This window comes from Rhipicephalus sanguineus, chromosome 8, assembly GCF_013339695.2.
Source record: "Rhipicephalus sanguineus isolate Rsan-2018 chromosome 8, BIME_Rsan_1.4, whole genome shotgun sequence".
NCBI lineage: Eukaryota > Metazoa > Arthropoda > Arachnida > Ixodida > Ixodidae > Rhipicephalus > Rhipicephalus sanguineus.
In genome coordinates this window covers 122,351,279-122,369,818 of record NC_051183.1, presented here as the reverse complement: position 1 = coordinate 122,369,818, position 18,540 = coordinate 122,351,279, and the positions used below count along the sequence as shown (strand labels likewise).

General features: G+C 45.9%; 1 protein-coding gene and 1 non-coding gene across 2 annotated transcripts in view; both read left to right on the top strand.

Annotated features, from left to right (window-relative positions):
* Positions 1 to 18,540, top strand: part of LOC119403481 (uncharacterized) — a 54,914-nt gene that overhangs the window by 23,124 nt on the left and 13,250 nt on the right. The window lies entirely within an intron of this gene.
* Trnat-ugu (transfer RNA threonine (anticodon UGU)) lies at positions 16,040 to 16,111 on the top strand. The gene has a single exon. It is a non-coding gene; the product is annotated as a tRNA-Thr (tRNA).

The following is an 18,540-nucleotide window of genomic DNA, read 5'->3' as shown; positions in this document are numbered from 1 at the left end:
TATGCTCCCTCTTTAAAAGCAGAAAAGCTAAGCCACCGATAGCGGTCAAGCCACGTCAGCTGGAACTTTCGGGTTTTCTTCGAGTCCTGTTGAGCTTTGAAGGGATAATCAGGAGAAGGGCGCCAGGGAGTGGTCAGCAGCTGGTGTCTTGTCACGTCGTCAACATTGGTGCAGTCCTGTAGTCCAATGTCGAATTTGCTTGTTGGAGGTCGGCTACTACAAGATCCTGAAACGCAGCAGTTTCGACAATAATAGTTATATTATTTTGCTACCGCTCTATGTGCATGCTATTTATGCTAATATCATCAAGCGTTGAACAGTTATGTGCAGTTCTACACGAAAAGTGACCCTGCTTTGAAACAGCTTGGTCAGAAACCTCTGAACGCAAATGGCCAAGGAGCAAGAGCAATTTATCATTGCCAAAAAAAGAAATCCACAGAACCAACTGCACTATGAATGCGAACGTTAGTGCGACTGAGACTAAAACCATGTAGCGAAATAACCACCGCCAAGGAGTGTCACTTACGCAGGGTGAAAGCGCTTCTGTCAATACGCTAAGCCATACAGCATCGCCGCCGCGAACACTACGCGGGGTGCGTGTGCGAATTCAGGCAAGATAGTCTTAATATATATGACGCGGATTGGATTCTGCTTAGATTCGTATAAATCTAAAAGCTTTCTTTTAATACAAGAGCTGTACATATCCTGTAGCAGACACCCAGTGACCCAAGTTAGTGACAGGAATGTTCATCGAAGAACGGCAAATACTCATTGTCGCGCATGCAGTTGCGTAAATCCAGCCATCGGACTCCGATGGCTGGTTTACTGCCACGTCTTGGATCATCCGCTTTACAGGCCCTGGATCATTCACAAACTTACCACCGGGTCCTGTATCGTCCACTTGCATGCTGTTTTGTTGCGAGGCATGATCCGGCTTGTCGTCAACTCCAAGGGCGAGATCTGCTAACCCTGTCAGAAATTTTTCGCTGCATCAAAGTCGAGCTTTTTGACATTAGAAGAAAATAAATCACGCAGGGACATGGCTCCAGTGCACCAGTTCAAATATTTACCTGGATTGGGAGACTCAAACCATCCAGGAGCGCGCTTTGAAGTCGGTGTGAAAAATGAGCTGATTCTTTTTGGTGACATGGCTGAGGGCGAACGTGGCTCACCAAGCTGAGGCACGCTTAATGGTCTGATACTACAACGTGGTCCACGTCACGTGGGCAGGCTGTTCAGCACAGCGCCCGCGCAGTCACGATTCGTAAAGTCAAGCTAGCGAGCCACCGTGATGTCTCGCCAAGTGCAAAATAGGGCTCACTTACCCCTACAGTCGAACCGATCCCTGCCGGTTCCAACGCGACGCCGCGACGCGCGAGCGCAGCCGGAGAAGCGCATGCGCAGTAACTTAAGCGAAGAATGCGCCGCGCTGGCCGCGCCTTCTGTCGGGAAACCGCGAAAGCGCCCGCGAAACAGCACGGTAGCACGGCTGCACCAGGCTGCACGGCCGCCTCGATCGGCGCGCGGCAGATTGGCCGGCTACATGCTTCAACCCGGTACAACTCGGCACATTCGGCGCGAAATGCAGCAAGAGCTATCAGGGGCGCGCTTTTACAATCCCGACCAACTCCAGCCGGCGACTGCAACGCCGCGGCGCGTCACGGCACGAACTATTATGAGCAGCGCAGAGTTAGGGGCTTTTTTGACGACCGCGCGTGGCCTAGGCACTAAAATGCGCGAACGTCCCTAGCCATTTTAGTCCCTAGCAGTGGCTGGAGCGGGGAGCGATTGTAAACGCCATGGTTGCGCTGTGTGTGTTGTGCGCCAGCGCGCCAGTTTGTATTTTTGTAATATTGGCGCCTCCTGCGAATGTGATGATACGTGAGTGTTGGCTGTTTCGTGCAAGTGGTAGTGAATGCGCACTGACGACGGGTACTTGCTGCTGTGTGGTCGCTTTTAAGTGCGATCAGGACTGATTGCAGTATGGTTGCAAATTGAGTGGCGGTATTTGTTACGGATTACTTTGGACCGTACAGCAGGGACAGGTTTCACACGAGCACTTTTGAATCGCTGGCGGCGTGAGGAGCGCTCGGGTACAGCAGTGTTGTGTGTGTACGCCGGTGAGCTTTGCACTAGGAGTGGAAGCTTGCGCCGTTCATGAAATAGCAAAACGTGAGGATATCCTGCGCTCATGGTTGCATGTGCGCACAGTACATCTTGTCGGGTGTGAAATCTCAGCTAAGGCTTCTTGCGTTGTCGCAGTTAACCATTGCAGTTTTTTTTCTCAAAGGTTGCATTAGTAAAAGGACCGAGGCAGTTGCGCGGCCTTGGCACTTCTATCTGCTCTGGAATATTGCAACTTTGACCAGCAACATTAATGCTTGCCTAAAAGCCCTAAATTATTGCGGCGCAATACTAGTACTTCGTTTACGGTGCTTCAAAGCAAGTTATGTACAAATAGATAATTTTATTGGAATGTGCTGGTGTTCTCTTTTACCGTGTGCTGGAGCTTTCCGTAGTGGTTATAACTCATCTAAGTGCAATATTTACAATATTTAGCATCGATGTTCTACTTCGTTACACATACACCCAGACTAACCATATCTATCCATTTTTGTGTGTCTGGACATTCTGTTGGTTTAACCACTGTGGAGCATGTTGGTTTAACCACTGTGGAGGTCTGAATAAGGAGGTGCCATTGCAGCATCTAGTGCAGGATGCAATACAAACACTGAGCAAGACTGTGGCAATCGTGTTATTTTAGTCTGCCTTTGTGTTGTGTCCTGTGCTAGATTCTGAAGCATTAATAGGTCATGCTCCCAAATGCAATGTTTGTGAACTGTTGCTGAAGACAGAATGACCCGCATTAAGATTGACCAGTCCAACATTTTTGCATTTTTTACTTGATAATGGGATACAATGCCAATGGTCACATTTGCACATTTTTCTCCAGGGTCTTTCAGGGCTATTGGATGAGAGATTAGCTGCTTTTTAAGCACTCCTCTTGCAGACGCACATGAAAGTGCATGTCAGGTGGCCATGTAATATAATACACAGGGAAAGCTTTTGGGAATGCCATAGTGCACCATATTTCATCTAATGTCACTTCCTGTATCAAATATGTTTGCAACAGCCATTATTCAGACTGACTGCATTTTCTTTATCAAGTAGCCATATTCTGAGATGAGTACTTCAGTATGCCAGCTATACTGCATTGAATTTGCTTTCAGACGGTGAGAAAATCATTTCCTAGGTGGCTTAATTGTCATATTTCACTGGACTCCCCCTTTTTCCCTAACCATTAAATAAGCTAAGCCACGACAGTTTTGTATTGTGGCACTGCCTGGTGCTGTATGCGGGCGTATTGTTGATGCACTTTTATATCGCAACTGCATGACTCGTGCTCAAGTGACAGGGTAAATTTGCATGTAGTGGGTGAGGTGCCAAATTTCAATGAATGCTACGTTCTGGTGTGGTAAGAATTCGCTCTGTGAGACTTGATAACTTTCCACAAGGCATGTGGCAAAATAGTCTGCAATGCACTTACTTTGCAGGCAACTGAACTTGTCCATTTATTGATATACTAGTTGTAGGAACACTGACTCTATGCATAGACATGTAACCATTGAAACACACAATGGTGTCGAAGTGTGTGCAAACATTCACTTCTCAATGCTAGTACTGAACACAGGCTTGAATAAATGGCACACAGTGCAGTAGCTCCTGGAAGTACACACAGGTATACACAGAAAGCATATTTATTTACCAAAGTAATTCATGAAGCAAAAGTGCATATAGGACTGCTATTATGTTTGTATAACTTTATCTGCCTCCAAGAGATCCCTGTGACAATGGACAACATTCTGTTAGAATCACTATACTAACACATGGTTTAAAATTTCAGGCACACTGCATTTAGATAAAAAAAAAATCAAACAAATCTTATTTATCTATTGCTCATTCAACACAATTGTTTCTTTACAACACCTGTCATACAGAGTGGTGCTACATGGAAACTGTACGTGCAATTACGTAGTGGGTGCCAACTGCATAGCAACTCTCTCAGATGAGTTGGTGCTCTGTACTCGTGTAGCAACTACCAACTTCACCTACCCCTGTACAGTAGGTGAAGTTTCATCTGTTTTTAGCTCACAAGTACTTGGGTTGCATTTAACCCATGAACTTCGAGAACGTTCGGTTTTACGGTTTTTAGACCTTAAGATATTCTGCAAAGGACATGCTTGCTGGGGCTACTACCCGAGGGCCATGAAGGGATTGCTTCCCTTTGATTCAGCACATTTTAAGACAAATAAGAGAGCTACAGCTTTGATGTGCCTGGAATCTGCTCTAAAAAAGGCGCGAGCATAAGAAGCTTGGCGAGCAAGCTCCTAAAAATCGTGCCCACATCAAATGGTGCCCAATTTTGAGAACCCCATATGCAGTCTTTCGGCTGCAGGGTTCCCCAACTCAGTCTTGACTGCTCTTCCTGAAACCCTCCGCTAAAAATTGAAACGTGGAACAGGATGCGCAACTGCGAAGGATCACCGGAAGACCCTTAGGCCACAGGTTGTACAATACGTTCATATAGTTGCCCACTATCTTAAGAAGATGGGAAGTAGGCACGGTGTCACAATTTGTTTGTCTACTCCCAATAAGGTGGGAAAGCTGTGGCCATGCATTTGCAACACCAGTAAATGTGGATGCTGGAAGAACCACAAAACGGTTTTGGTCAAGTGTTCCACAGGAGTGGCATATTGCATTCCCATGTCATTAGGGATGTTCTACGTTGGCGGAACGGGGTGGGCGCTTTGTCAATCACCATTTGGGGGAACACGTATAAAAATTGCAAAAGGTAGATTACAAGTACGCACATTTAGTTGCTCATGTCAGCAAAATGTGTGGCCCGGTTTAAAGGGACGACGGTTTGCGATAGGAGTGAAGGCAGTACTCCACGTATCAGTTTAGAAGCCTATCATATTAAGACATTTGATAAGTGCACTAGCACCATCTCTTGCCCTCTTTAATGCTGAGTTTCATCTTCTTGATGCGGCTGTTACATCTTGGATCTCAAAGGAAAATAAAAATAATGTTTTTGTGTGTTAAACCTTGTATTGCATCCCTCTTTTTTTCCCCATGCTTCACTCTGGCATATATAAGGTGTGTCATTCTGCCATCAAAGGGGCCCTGCGACACAAATTAAGCGTGTAGTTTTCATTGCTTCTTCTCGAACTATGGAATGCACTGATTTCGATTCTTTTTGCATTCACCTCAGTATTCAGCATTACACGCACTACAGTGCTGCAGTTTGCAGATGAAAAGGCGTTCCAGGGCCCCTTTAATCCAGTTGTAGGTCAGCGCTAGTGTGTCCGTGTCGTCTCTAGTGCAGTGGTTCTCAGCCATGGATGATCTGGGAACCCCTTGCAGTGAGAGACAAAGGGTCAGAGTAATAAATTAACACAACATGCAGCTGAAACAGGTGGCTTTTATTTCTCCCTGGCAAAGCATGGTCAGAGTAATGTGCCACGTCGATTCGATGTTAACAGCTTGTTAACAAGCTGTGCTATCTGCAGCCACCTTCAACCTCTTTTTTAACAATGTTTGTTCTTCAAATATTGAAAGCTAGAGAAAGTGTGCTCGCGCACATATGCCGAAGACAACTGCAACAGAAGCTTTGAAGCCATCTGATAGAGAAGTGGAATTATAGGTTAGCTTTGCCGCAGTGCACAAGTTTTACGCGGCGAAGCATACCACAAATGAAAAGGGGCCGCTGTCGCAGGGAATAGTGAGCCTCCAAAAAGTTTTTTTTTTTTTTTTTGATGAGTGTTGCGGACCCGTTGGGGTCCGTGGACATCCAGTTCGGAACCACTGCCCTAGTGGGTGTGTTCGCACGATTACTCGTCAACAATGAACCAACCTGCCCAAAAGGAAGTATTGACGATGTCTCGTTCTGTCTTGGCGATTTGAACATTGCGCGCGTTTTTGCTGTTAAATGGGAAAGAGAAAACGATGAAAACAAGAATCTACACGGTGATTAAGGCACAGACCAGTTTGCTTTTAATGACGGGAGTTCAAAAAAACGGCGCACAATGCATTCGCACTGGCTTTCCAGGCGAAATTAACCGACCAAGCACAAATGATTGGAAGCAGCGACGCAATAACCCGTCTGCGGCTACAGCCTGTTGCCACACTACAGCCTGCTGAACGGCAAGGAAACGATTGCGGATCGTGTTCGCCGCAGAACACTCTAACATAATTTACTTACATAATTGGCATGTATGTACAGTACGTACTCGTCCGTAAACAACTGGAAGCTGCCGATGCAGTCGCTTGCCGTTTGCAGTCGTTTACACGTTGCGAAAAGAAGCCCCAATACAGGGCATAACGACACCGGCTGGTTATCTCATAGCAATGAGAGTTCACAAAACAAGAAGGACACATCGCGTTCATACCGCTTGCTTTGCCATCGAAATGACCGCATGCTCGTGTGCATGGCAGATGGACGCGTAACAAATGGCAAACACCTCCTCACACGCAACAACATCGAATGATGACGGGCCCGACAGCGACCGAGCTCTTTTCCGACGTTCGTATGTTCCACGGAGAAATGAATGTTGATATCCGATGCTTTCTCTTCCACACAACACGGGACAACACCTACCGCGTGCTTTCGGTTTTCGCCCTGACTTGTCTCGCCTTCAAACGGGCTTCAGATGGAAAAACAAAAACAGAAAAAAAAGCTGCCGTGACGTGTATAGTGACGTCAATGCAAAAGTCACGTGACCAGGAGAGGAACGGCTAGGGACGTTCGCGCATTTTGGTGCCTAGGACGCGCGCGGTCGTCAGGAAAAGCACCTAGCTTCTCGCGCTCGTGATAGTTCACGCCGTGACCGCGCCGCGGCGCTGCAGTCGCCGGCTGGAGTTGGTCGGGATTGTAAAAGCGCATCAGGGGCGAGGTGACGTCCACGCGTCGCCCGGCTGTGCATATTTACATGCACATCATCTGGAACGGAAATAGTGATCAGATGTTGGCTTAGTCTTGGTTTTCAGTTTTGCATGAACGAGAATGTGTCTGTCGAACTAGCCTGAACTGGTGTGGCGCCTGCAGGCGCGACTTCCACAAAGCGATCCTGGCACGAAAAATTTCGGGGGGGGCACGTGCCCGGTGTGCCCCCCCCCCTGGCTACGCCCCTGAACCGGGGATTTGAAACATCGACCCCTTGCTCGCCAGCCCGCTGCATTAGACAACTGAACCTTGCCGCATGCATGCGCCAGTGAAGTAACGGCGAGCTATTTATATACACCATTTACCGCTGGTGGTAAGCAAATCTCGGAGGAGCTTGAGCGTGTTTTCTATCACGCAGCGCTCCTAATTTTCTTTCAATTTGAAAGCTGCCCTTGAGACGTGTACGACAAAGTGGCCCTTTTCTGTACCCACTCGTGATGTGGAAAAAAATGAAACAAAGAACACCGGACACACCTTGCATCAGATGCCTCTGTGTGGCTGGAAACGCAGGGGGTCAATCCCTGCGCGCAGTTTAAAAGAAAAAGAAATATCTAAGAGCAGCTGATTCTCCATTGTCGACACTTGCGGTGTGTTGCTCAAGCACAAAGATGTAACAACTGCGACATTTGTTACTTCACGCTTGCCTTGCGCATGCCTGTGCATTCATTTCGGGCGTCCTTCTTTGTGCTTCAGCGACGCGCTGCAAGTATCAAGCTGCTTCTCGTTCTTCGTGTCACATTCCAATTTCTTGCTATTGCATTCATTGCTTTGCCCTTGCCACGAAACTGTGACTTTTTGTTGATGACGGTTTTTGTGATGGACGATATAGTCGATCATTTTGGTGCAAAATCTCATGACGACTATACTTGTCAATGGGAGCGAAAGGGTTAAAGGTGAAAGCAAGTGCACCGAAGTAGAGGTGCCGGAGAGGAGGACGAAGCCACATGCTTGCATATGTACCATGCAACAGAAGGTGAAAGGTAGGCAGGGCTGCATGAGAGCGTGAGTCAGCTCGTCATCACAGGCCATAGAAGTTATTCAAAAAAATCACAGCATATCCACGGAGTGAATGATGATGAGTGGGCGAAGCTGCGGAGGTTCATCGGTAAACCGTGAATCTTCCGTGAATTCTGCCCAGTACATCATCACCGACGTGAGATCGGGCGCGTTTATACTAAAGGTTCGATGAGTTATGACGACTTGTAGCGCACTTTAATTTTACATGTACGCTGTGAATTTTCATTGTTTAGAAAACCATTGCTTAGAAAACATCTGGCGTCTTTCGTTAAGCAGCTGGCGTCTTTTCGTTTTGCTTTAGAAACATCTGGCGCTCTTTCGTTTTGCTTTTACAAAACATCTGGCGTCTTTTGTTGGTTTATTTCATCAATCAACGGCGTTTTGAACAAAATTTTTGTTGTTTAATCACGCACAGGAGAAATCTCACCAGGCACTACCTTGGAGGTAAAGAATGGCTGCTAATGGGAATGAGAGACAGAAGAAGTCGGCTTTTAGCTAACGCTGCGAATTTTTTATTGTTCAACAACGCACAGGAAAAATCTCCCACCGGCACCACCTTGCAGGTCAAAGCGTAAGACTGGTTACATACTACGCTACGAGGGACGAACGGGTGCCGCTATAAGGAGCTTCGCCCCTAAAATCTCCCACGGGCACCACCTTGGAGGTCAAGATCTGGTACTAGCGTTACGACTGGTTACGCACTACGACTACAACAACTACGAGGGACGAACGGGTGCCGCCTTAAGGAGCTTCGCCCCTAAAATGCAGAATATTAAAGCTTATCTTCTTCACTGTCTTAATGATTAGTAAGTTGTCTGTAAAGAACTTTTATGTTCCTGAGGTTTGTCATTATTGCTTTGTAATTTTTTAAATTATTCATTTATGATGGTAAACACCTTGTTCCGGTGTTTACTTCACATGAAACTGTGCTCTGTATGTGTGATAGTGTCAGGGCTGGGCAAAGATATTTTGAAATTGTATCGCGATACGATACAAGATACTGAGGCAAGAAGTATACGAGATACATATTGTAGGGTATGTGCGCAAAGCTCGGATGAACTTTGCGCACATACCCTACAATAAGTCATGCACCAACTCGCCCAACAAGAAGTTCTTCTAAGATACGAGATACAGATACAAGGTACTACAGCAACAATTGTATTCGATACGATACTCTCCAATTGTATCTTAAGATACTTCGATACATCAGCAAATTTGTTATTATATATTTATATAACATAGCAGTAAACGCCAATTCACAAAACTATTTGCTTGAAATGTTCTTAAATGTGACCAATTTTCTTTCACTTGAATGAAATGTCTGTTAGTACCGCAAATGTGTTGGCCTTCTTGCTTGAAATACATTAGTTTCATTCCCAAACAACCTATTGGGGTTCTTTTAGCTGCTTAACACCACGACAGCACTTTATACACTTCGCTGACAGCGGTTTTTGCATCTCAGTTTTGTAAATTATGGCATTTGCTGCTCTGCTTGCCGACGAGCTAGAAGTGTCCCATGTAATCACAAGAATTTCGATAGGAAGCCTCCGCAAGATGGTGCAAACACTGGTGTCGAGTTTTGCCTTGTCCGCAAACGTATTACCATTTACGTAATAACGGATCACCGAACACGTGTACAGCTGCAAGAACGCTGGTAGCGACATTTTTTGTGACTCATCATGTGCACATAAATGATACGAAACTGCTATGACTTTTTATATTGTTTTTATGAGCTGGCGTAAAGCGGTCGTTAGCGACATACTCACTAACATGCAATATTTCAACCATTTTTGTTGTACGAGAGAACATGTGCAACCAAGAAACGTCTCAGACTTATTCTGTATACACACAGCGTCGCAGGACACTGCCACTATCCGCACTATTGGCACTTATAGCTCCAATTATTTGGTAATTTGTAACAGTAGAATATATATAGGGAGGCCTAAAAGGGAAAACAAATATATCTAAGTAAAATAGAAAGGCGTTTCCGTATTAAGCATTCACAGTGAAGAAGTATAGAAGGCCGATACAGAGGGCACCCCTAAAAATAGCCTAGAACTGCTAGTTTGAACACTAAATAAAAAAACAGCGCATTCGGTGTAAAAATGTTCTTTGAATCGCTTTCCTGACATATCTAAGACGGCTCATAATAATTTCCTTTATTTTAATGCAAACTGAACTTCGTTATTTTACTAAGTAGTCAACAGAATGTTTCGTACTGTATAGTACAGGTACGCCCAGATTATTATATATTTGTCCTCACCATCGGTTTGACATAACAGCAACTAAAGAAAAGCGTAAACGAGTAAACAGTAGTAGAAATGACACCCACATTTAAAAGTAAATATAAAGCAGAGTTTAGCGGCACATTACAGAAGACACATTGGAGTAACCAGACTGAAAAAAAAAAAACGGTACAGAATCCCGGGTAATTAATGCATGGTATGCAAAAGAAGCACACCCAAGAAAGCACTTGATCTAACAACCAAGTATTTTTTTTAACAATTTGAATAAAGATAGAGGGAAGGAAAATATACGGTGCGCCAAGATATCTTCTGTTAGGAAAATGTTTGTTCTATTAACCTAGCATCGGTACCGGTGGTGATATAGCTGTTAAAATGACATTTATTCATAAGTCAGTCTCATTACATACCACTCAATCTTAAATGCACGAGATCCTTCAAACCACTGTCTCGGGAAAGCCATGAGGCGCAAAGCAAAACCAATCTTGCATTTTGCAGATGTCGTAACCAAGCACCGCACAAGAGAAACTTCGATAACGACACTATATGGGCATCAAAATTTGCGGGACGGACGCCACATGCATTGGAGTACGCAGCAGAAGACAGCGACTAAGAGGCGGTGTCATGGCATTGGCACAAATAAAAAAATTAAAAGATCGAGAAAACAAAAGATCGGCTGGACGTAGACGTTCGTGCGCTTGTTGTTGTCAAGGCGGTGCGAGCCCTGCCTCGTGACTCTTCTCCACGAATAGGGACGTGCAGACCTAATCGTCTGCCCTAGCAGGAGGACTCTGGCGGAAAGATAAAACTATCTCATGCTTTAGTTTTATTGGTGGCTTAGTTGCGGCAGAACCAGCTTGAGAAGCGTAGTTCAGACAGTGATTATTGTTTCGCACGGTGGTCTTCCAGTAGCAGTATCTTGTATCTTAAGGTACATGATACATTATTTAATACGTCGGAAATACAGATACTGATACACGCCTTGCGAGATGTATCGCGATACCGATACAAGATACCCAAAGAGTATCCAAGATAGTATCGAAGATACATGTATCTTCGATACTGCCTAGCACTGGATAGTGTATAACGTTCTTGTTTTGTTGTTGCATGCTACGAGCGTGTGCATTTGGGTGCTGGGGTCCCTGTCATGCAGAGCGCGTCTGCCTTTTGCCCTTGTAACCTAGTTGTTTTGTTGTCTGAGAAAATAGCTGAACGGCCCATTGCTCGTTAGAATTTAGGTTATCTGTGGCGGGCCAGAGCCTGCGTAAGTTGAGACGGCTGGTAGCTACTTGTGCACCGTCTTTCCGCACGCCTAGTGTAGGCGGTTGCGTTATTTGGAGGTTTCTGAGACTCATAGACACAAAAGGCAGTGGGAGTTTTTTTCCCAAAATGCATGCCATAGGCTCGGAAAGTGTTGTTTAAGGTAACTGCAGTGATTCCACTCCTTCGCCAAAGTGTGCCAAATTGGGTTTAAGGTGCCATCGTGACAAAATCGATTGAAATTGCGTCAAACTGCGCCACAGCCTCGGGTTAGGCTGTGTATTTCACCTCCAATCGCTCTGCCGGCGTGTCAAAATATGTGAAGCATGGTCTTGAGGCTGCTAAAGTTACAATTGTAGACCAAAGGTTATTCCGCAAATGGAACAATGCTTGCACGTGCGTCCTGATTAAGTAAGCCATGACGCCATGTACGGTGCCGATAGAGCTTCTGTTAGGCAAGTCGGCTCGACAGCGAAGCGTGCTCTCGCAGAGCCTTGTGACTTCTAGGCTAATCGGCGACAAGTGTGGTGGCGATTCATCGGCTAACGTCGTATGTTCCAGAAATGCTACTCGTAGCTCGTTTCAAGTGGCGTACGGCATGTAATTAAGGCAATGTTTAGTAATAACTACACGCATGCTGCTAAAATGTCTGTCACTTCTGTTTCTGGACATTTCTGAACGAAATCGGGGAAACCTAGCAAGACATATGAAGAACAAAATGGAATTTTGCATTCATAGAAGAGCAACACAAATGGTGGGAACATGCCAACACTTCTCAAATACTTTGTCCATGAATCTCCACCCAGAAGAAGCTTTTCGTGGTTACTTCCACTAGCATGTCCAAGTATGTACCTATCACGCTTGCCGTTAAAAAAGAAATCCCGTTCTTTTCAACACCGTGAGTGGGAGGGTCCATATATGAAGCTTTTGCTTGCTTTTTTTAAAATGTGATCTCATTAATAAAGACTTATCTGCTGGTCGGAGCAGTCACTATTTCATCTTGATATGCGCAGCTGTCAGTAGCAGGCCCGTAGCTGACGACCCTGGCATCAGAAGGCCCATGTCGGCAGGCCCAGCTTGAGCTAATTCCGGTGGCATTCGCAGAAACTGCGCCTTTCATCGCCAAGCAACGACGTCACAATGCGTCGCCTAGCAGCGCGTTGAAGGAAGGAAAAGATGAGGAGAAGTGGGGAGGAGAAGTTAATTTCACTAGCTTCGTTGTAGCGCGGCAGAGGGCAAGGACACCAGAAAGAAATGAACGACGACACACAGCGCTAACTTGCAACAAATGTTTATTTCTGTTTCCCAGCAGTATTTGTGCACCTCACCATCATGTGACACATGTGCATTTCATTGCCGCGCTGCAACGAAGCTTATGAAATGAGCCACTACCAACAAGCCCACATATCCACCCTTAAGGAGAGGAGAAGGAGGAGATAACTCACACAGTCCCCTTGTGCATGCACCTAAAATGACTCCAAGGCAAAAGCCATCTTCTTCTCAGTCGATGTATTGATCCGGCCCCGCCACCCTCCGAAAGCTCTGTGCACCTAGCGTGGTTTTGCATTGCCTCCAGGATCCGAGGCACCTCACCTGCTTTTGCACGGCCTCCGTGATCTGCCCACTTTTGACCAAGCTGCGATGTCATGTGATGACGGCATCATGCGACGTCAAGCCAAAATTTGTGACGTCATGATGTCACAAATTATGGCGATCTGTGACAACATGATCCAGTCATATGGTGACGTTATCGCGTGATGATTTTTTGCTTCACTCGTGTAATCCCTGACGCCGCGGGACGCTGTCAGTCAGTTTTCGCGTTTGTTGAGGCATCTCAGGCTTTCGCCTTAATAAAACAGTGTAAAATTTCTTGGCGAGGCGGGATTCCAGCCGAGTACCCACGATCCGAAGGCCAGCGTCGTAACCACTCGGCTATCCAGGCATGCTAACAGAGCAAGCATTGACGGGAACCATATGATTGCGTTGCTGTGGGTGAGAGAACGAGAAAAAAAAGAGAAGAAACAGAAAAACAGAGAGAAACACAGAAAGAGAGAGAAAGAAATACAGAATGAAAGAGAAACGACGTGACAGAAATAAACTTTTTAGGTGAGGAGGTTTGGAAAGGGCGAAGCATAGCATAACCTTGTATAGTGTGGGAGAGGGAAGAGAGGGTGAGGAGGAGGGGATAGGGTAAGGCATTGCATGGACCTGTATTGTATGGTATAGCAAGGGGTGAGAAAGGGAAGTGTGGGTGAAGAGGAGGAGGCAAGAGTGTGAAACATAGCGTAGCCTTGTATGGTATAGTATAGCAAGAGATGGGAAAGGGCCGTGTGGGTGAGGAGGGAAAGGAGAAAGGGAAAGGGTGATGCATAGTGTAGTCTTGTATAGTATAGTAGAGCAAGAAGTGAGAAAGGGAAGTGAGGGTGAGGAGGAGAGAAAGGAGGAGGGGAACGCCGTCAGCTCGGCTGTTTCTTCAGTCTTCGCACTACTAGTGCGTAGCTGCCGTAATTCTTTTCTCCGTGAGATTTGCAACGAATCGAGATATGTATCTAGCCCTTCATAACAGCCCTAGCAATAATTATTCTGATGCCTGAATGCAAATGCAACTTCTCCAATGTACTCCAGAATGTGAAATTACCTGCTCCAGGGTGCTCCCAGATGCAGAATTACCTGCTTAAAGGCGCTCCATAATAAAAATTTTCTCTGCTGCAAAATGCTCCAAAATGAAAATTTTGCTGCTCCAAAAATTGCTCCAAATCAGAAGTCCTCGGTAGCATCACTGTAACTGTCATGTGGGTTTTAGAGTTTGAATTCGTGGAAGTTTCTGTTCAAAGCTCGTAAAGGCCTGTACAGCGATGCACACTTACTGCTACATTTTTTTTAGAAGTAGCCAAATTGTGGAAATGCAATGGTGAATGAAAGTTGCAGTAGCCTCCACTGATGGAAGTGCTGCTCCAATCTGCCTTTTTCACGACGCCCCCGCGCATGCGCTCTCCCCTAGTGGAAATGTTGCGAAACGTCTTATCATCTCATTATTAAACATAGCGCAAAACAACACGGACAAAGTAAAGTGGTAACATACACAGCGCTGTGTATGTTACCACTTTACTTTGTCCGTGTTGGTTTGCGCTATGTTTAATAATGGAATATTACCAACTCGCCCAGCAAGACGTCCTTCTGAAGTTCATCATCTCGGAAGCTTTGCTTCTGGCAATACCGGTTGTCCTGGAGCCTACCAAACCCCTAACAAAACGGCAGAGGGCAGCACAGGGAAATGAAAAAGGTGGATTGCTCCGAAAGAAATACTGCTACATGCTGCTCCAAACTGTAATTTTTGTTAGTAACTGCTCCAAACCTGCTCCAAAACGGCACTGAGAAAATGAAGACGAGGAACATTAACCGTGTGGCCAACTCACAAGCCCTAATGAAACCAAAAACGATCCGTATACTATCATCCTAGTATGCTACTAGTATGAGGCTTTAATGGTTCAGATCTCAATTATGCAACAAGAACTTGCATGTCAAGCATATAGCTCATTTAGCTGCTTATTTTTCTCTTTTTCAACATGACATGCAGGCTGTTTCGGTGAAATGTGAAAATAACCAAGATTGCTTTGATCTTGCACTATTTATCAGCTGCTGCTTTGGCAACAGTTATACGTGACTGTGCTTACGTCTATGATGTGGTGCACGGCTTCACCGGTTTGATCTCATTTGTGCCACAAGTGCTGCTACTTTAAGTGCATAGCTCATTTCACAGAACGTTCAATAACAAACCAGTTGTGGGTTTCCTGCAATTTACATTGGTGGTTATTACAAAATATCTATCGTAATAAATATTTTTTTTCCCCGAAGGAAAGCCCGTAGGAGCGACAAATGAGAAACTTAGTTTTTTCCAACTTTATAGCACTGCTTTACTGAGTGCAAGCTCTGGGATCGGGTGCCAATAACGAAGGGCACATTTTGATTGGGGCAAATGCAGCAGTGCTCGTGTATGTGGATGTGTATGTGTAAGTAAAACAAAAAGAGAAAAAAAAACTGATAATCCAAACCTGTTTAGTCTCCCACTACAGTATGCTTCATAATCAGGTGACACCTTTGATGCGTAAAATCTCATAATCTAGAATTATTTAATTAACTTCACTTTAACATAACTTCAGGGGGGATTATGGAGGGCAGTGAGCTGCCTGTATTATCGCAGTGGCAACTCTGTGATGATGAAAAGTAGACACCAGCACATTATGTGCTACTCCATCATAATGCTGTAAGGCATTTAATATTGTTTTATTAATAATTGCAACTTGAGGGTCATGTTCTAAAAGATGAGTCAGCTTGGTCAGCTGCAAGTTGCCATATTGGTCAGCTGCCAGCTCGTAAAAAGTTCACGTGCTATGTGACGCCAACAGGCAGAAAAGAGAGTGTTCCACACTCGCCGCCATGGCTGTGATCGGCGCTGACTAACACTCCTAGGTTTAAATGCACGTGTATACTGCGTAAAGTGGGCGGGAAGATGACCACCACCGTAGCTCAATGGTAGAGCATCGGACGTGTTATTCGAAGGCCGCAGGTTCGGTCCCTGCCGGTGGCAAGTTATCCTTTCGTCCACCTTACTTTCTTCGCATTTATATCCTAATTACTACAGATAACATTCCCTGTACTTTCCCTGACATTATTGTCTGTTAGTTCCCATTAATACAGTAGAACCCCGCTGATACGTTTTTGAAGGGACCGTAGGAAATAAGCGAAAGAGACGGGAAACGTAAGAGACGAAAAACAGGAAAAACGACAAAATATTTAGTGGTACAGAATTTTATTTCAGGGCCTACGAGCAGCACGAAAATTGGCGCGTTCAGCCGCGATCTAGTCGATGGATAGAAACGCGGAGCTGGGGACGGCTTCATCCACAGAAATGTAATCAACATATGTGATTTTTTTAACACCAACAGCTGTAGGCATGAAAGAACTAAGCACACGCAATCACGACCAGCGCGGCGAGTCCGACCGCGAACCGCGCGCACGACCATGCGAGCTCCAACCAGCTCGAACTCCTCCCGTCCTCCGACAAATAACGATGATGATGAGTCTACGCCAACGCGATGGAAGAAGTAAATGCCAATCTCGGAGGCCTTGCTTTCGCAAGCAATTACGTCATAGACGCCATGTTTGTGCAATACAAATCTCAAAGGCTATGCTTTTGTCAATAGTAAATGCGAATCTCGAAGGCCTTGCTTTCGCAAGCAATTACGTCATAGACGCCATCTTTGTAATGCAAATCTCGAAGGCCATGTTTTTGTTTGCATCAATTGAAAGATCTTGTTGCTTGCGCCTCTCACGCGGCTAATATTACGGTCAAACCAGGCCAAGCTGCGTGAAAATACACCATGGCCACTCTCTTCGGCAGTCACTCGGTCGGCTCCGAGCGCACTTCGCGACGTATCATACGGGAACGGTCCGACAGTTACGACGTAACAGCGGGGTTCCCAATACATTGTATCCTATGGGAGCTATGCTGGGACCGGCGGAAAACGACGTAACAGCCGGGAAAACGCAGCGGTGAGGAACGTAACAGCGGGGTTCTACTAACGAAGAAAAACGAGCCCTTAAAAGTTATCTTCTTTCCCACATTAACATATGTAATTTAGCGTGGTAGAAGAGTAAAATAACAATCAGGCGTCACACAACGCGAATTCTGTAAACAGGCGTCACACAATGCGAATTGCGCAACAAGTGGGCTGCTGAATACTTCCAACCCATTACAAGGTGCTCAGTTATAATTCTTTGTCATCAGGCACAGCATCAACAAAGTGCACTTAATGCCTTACAGGTGTTTAGCAGGTACCACGGTTCTCCGCAGAATGATGAATAAAGGTGTAGCGGGTACTTCCCAACTTCACAAAAATGAGACAGCTTTAGTTTCACGTGCGTGGATTCTTTGCGAATGCAAACGTGCGAACTCTGCGTACGTCCCGTGGCACGCGTCCGCTATGTTTATAGTTTTACGTACGCAGACACAGCGCCACGGAGCTTCCACATACTAGCACTCCAGCGAAATATTCAACCCGAAGAAGCGTGTTTTCGTTGCAAGGCGTGCGGTGCAGATTGTCGCATGGTGCCGCGTATTCGGCGGCAGAACGACCGCCGGTAGTCGAAAGACGCACGACCAACACGGAGGCCAGAAGACGAATTCTGTTTATTCATGTGAAATGTGCTTTTTTAGTGTTTGTTGTGACTTCCTTGTCTTCGTCATTCGTACAGATGACCAAACATCATCATTATGGATGCTCCTCACGAGCTGACGCGTGCTCACGTGGCAGCGCTGGCTCGCCCTCTTCTTTTCTTTTTTTTCTAGTTCCATTAAAGCGGTTCATCTTGCAAGACGTGTTTTGGCTCGATGTTAACCGCGTCGCAGTTGGAAGGCTTAGAGGTCCAACACATGGTGCCGAAAACCCGGGACCTTTAGACACCGCTGACATCATCGACGCACGGAGCCGCGACAGCTAAGAAGACGCGGCGCTTGCGACCTCAGCGAGATTCCCCGACTGCGTGCGACAGAATGGAACGACAGCTTAGACGACGCAACAGCCTGCGGTCTCAACTCGATGTCCTGTTGGCCGAGGCGGAAGGCAACTTGCGAGAGAATCGAGAGGTCACGAAAGCTACTGTAAGTGTACTCCTCGATCGAATCAGCTCCTTTTACGGACAGATAGAGAAAGTTGATGAGGCGATTTTTGAAGAGACGCCAGACGACCTGTTAGACAGCGAGACGTTAGACGCTGGAAAATACCGTGACAAGGTTGTTACCCTGACAGCGAACCTACGCGTCAAACTGAATGAATGTCTGTCGCCTCCAACCCCACGCCCTACTAACGTTCACCCGTTACCTTCCGGCAAGAGCAAGCTTCCGCAGCTAGAACTCCTAAAATTTGACGGGAACCGCAGACAGTGGCCGCGATTTTGGACCCAGTTCACATCAGCAGTTCACGACAACAGCGAGCTGAGCACAGCTGACAAGTTCAA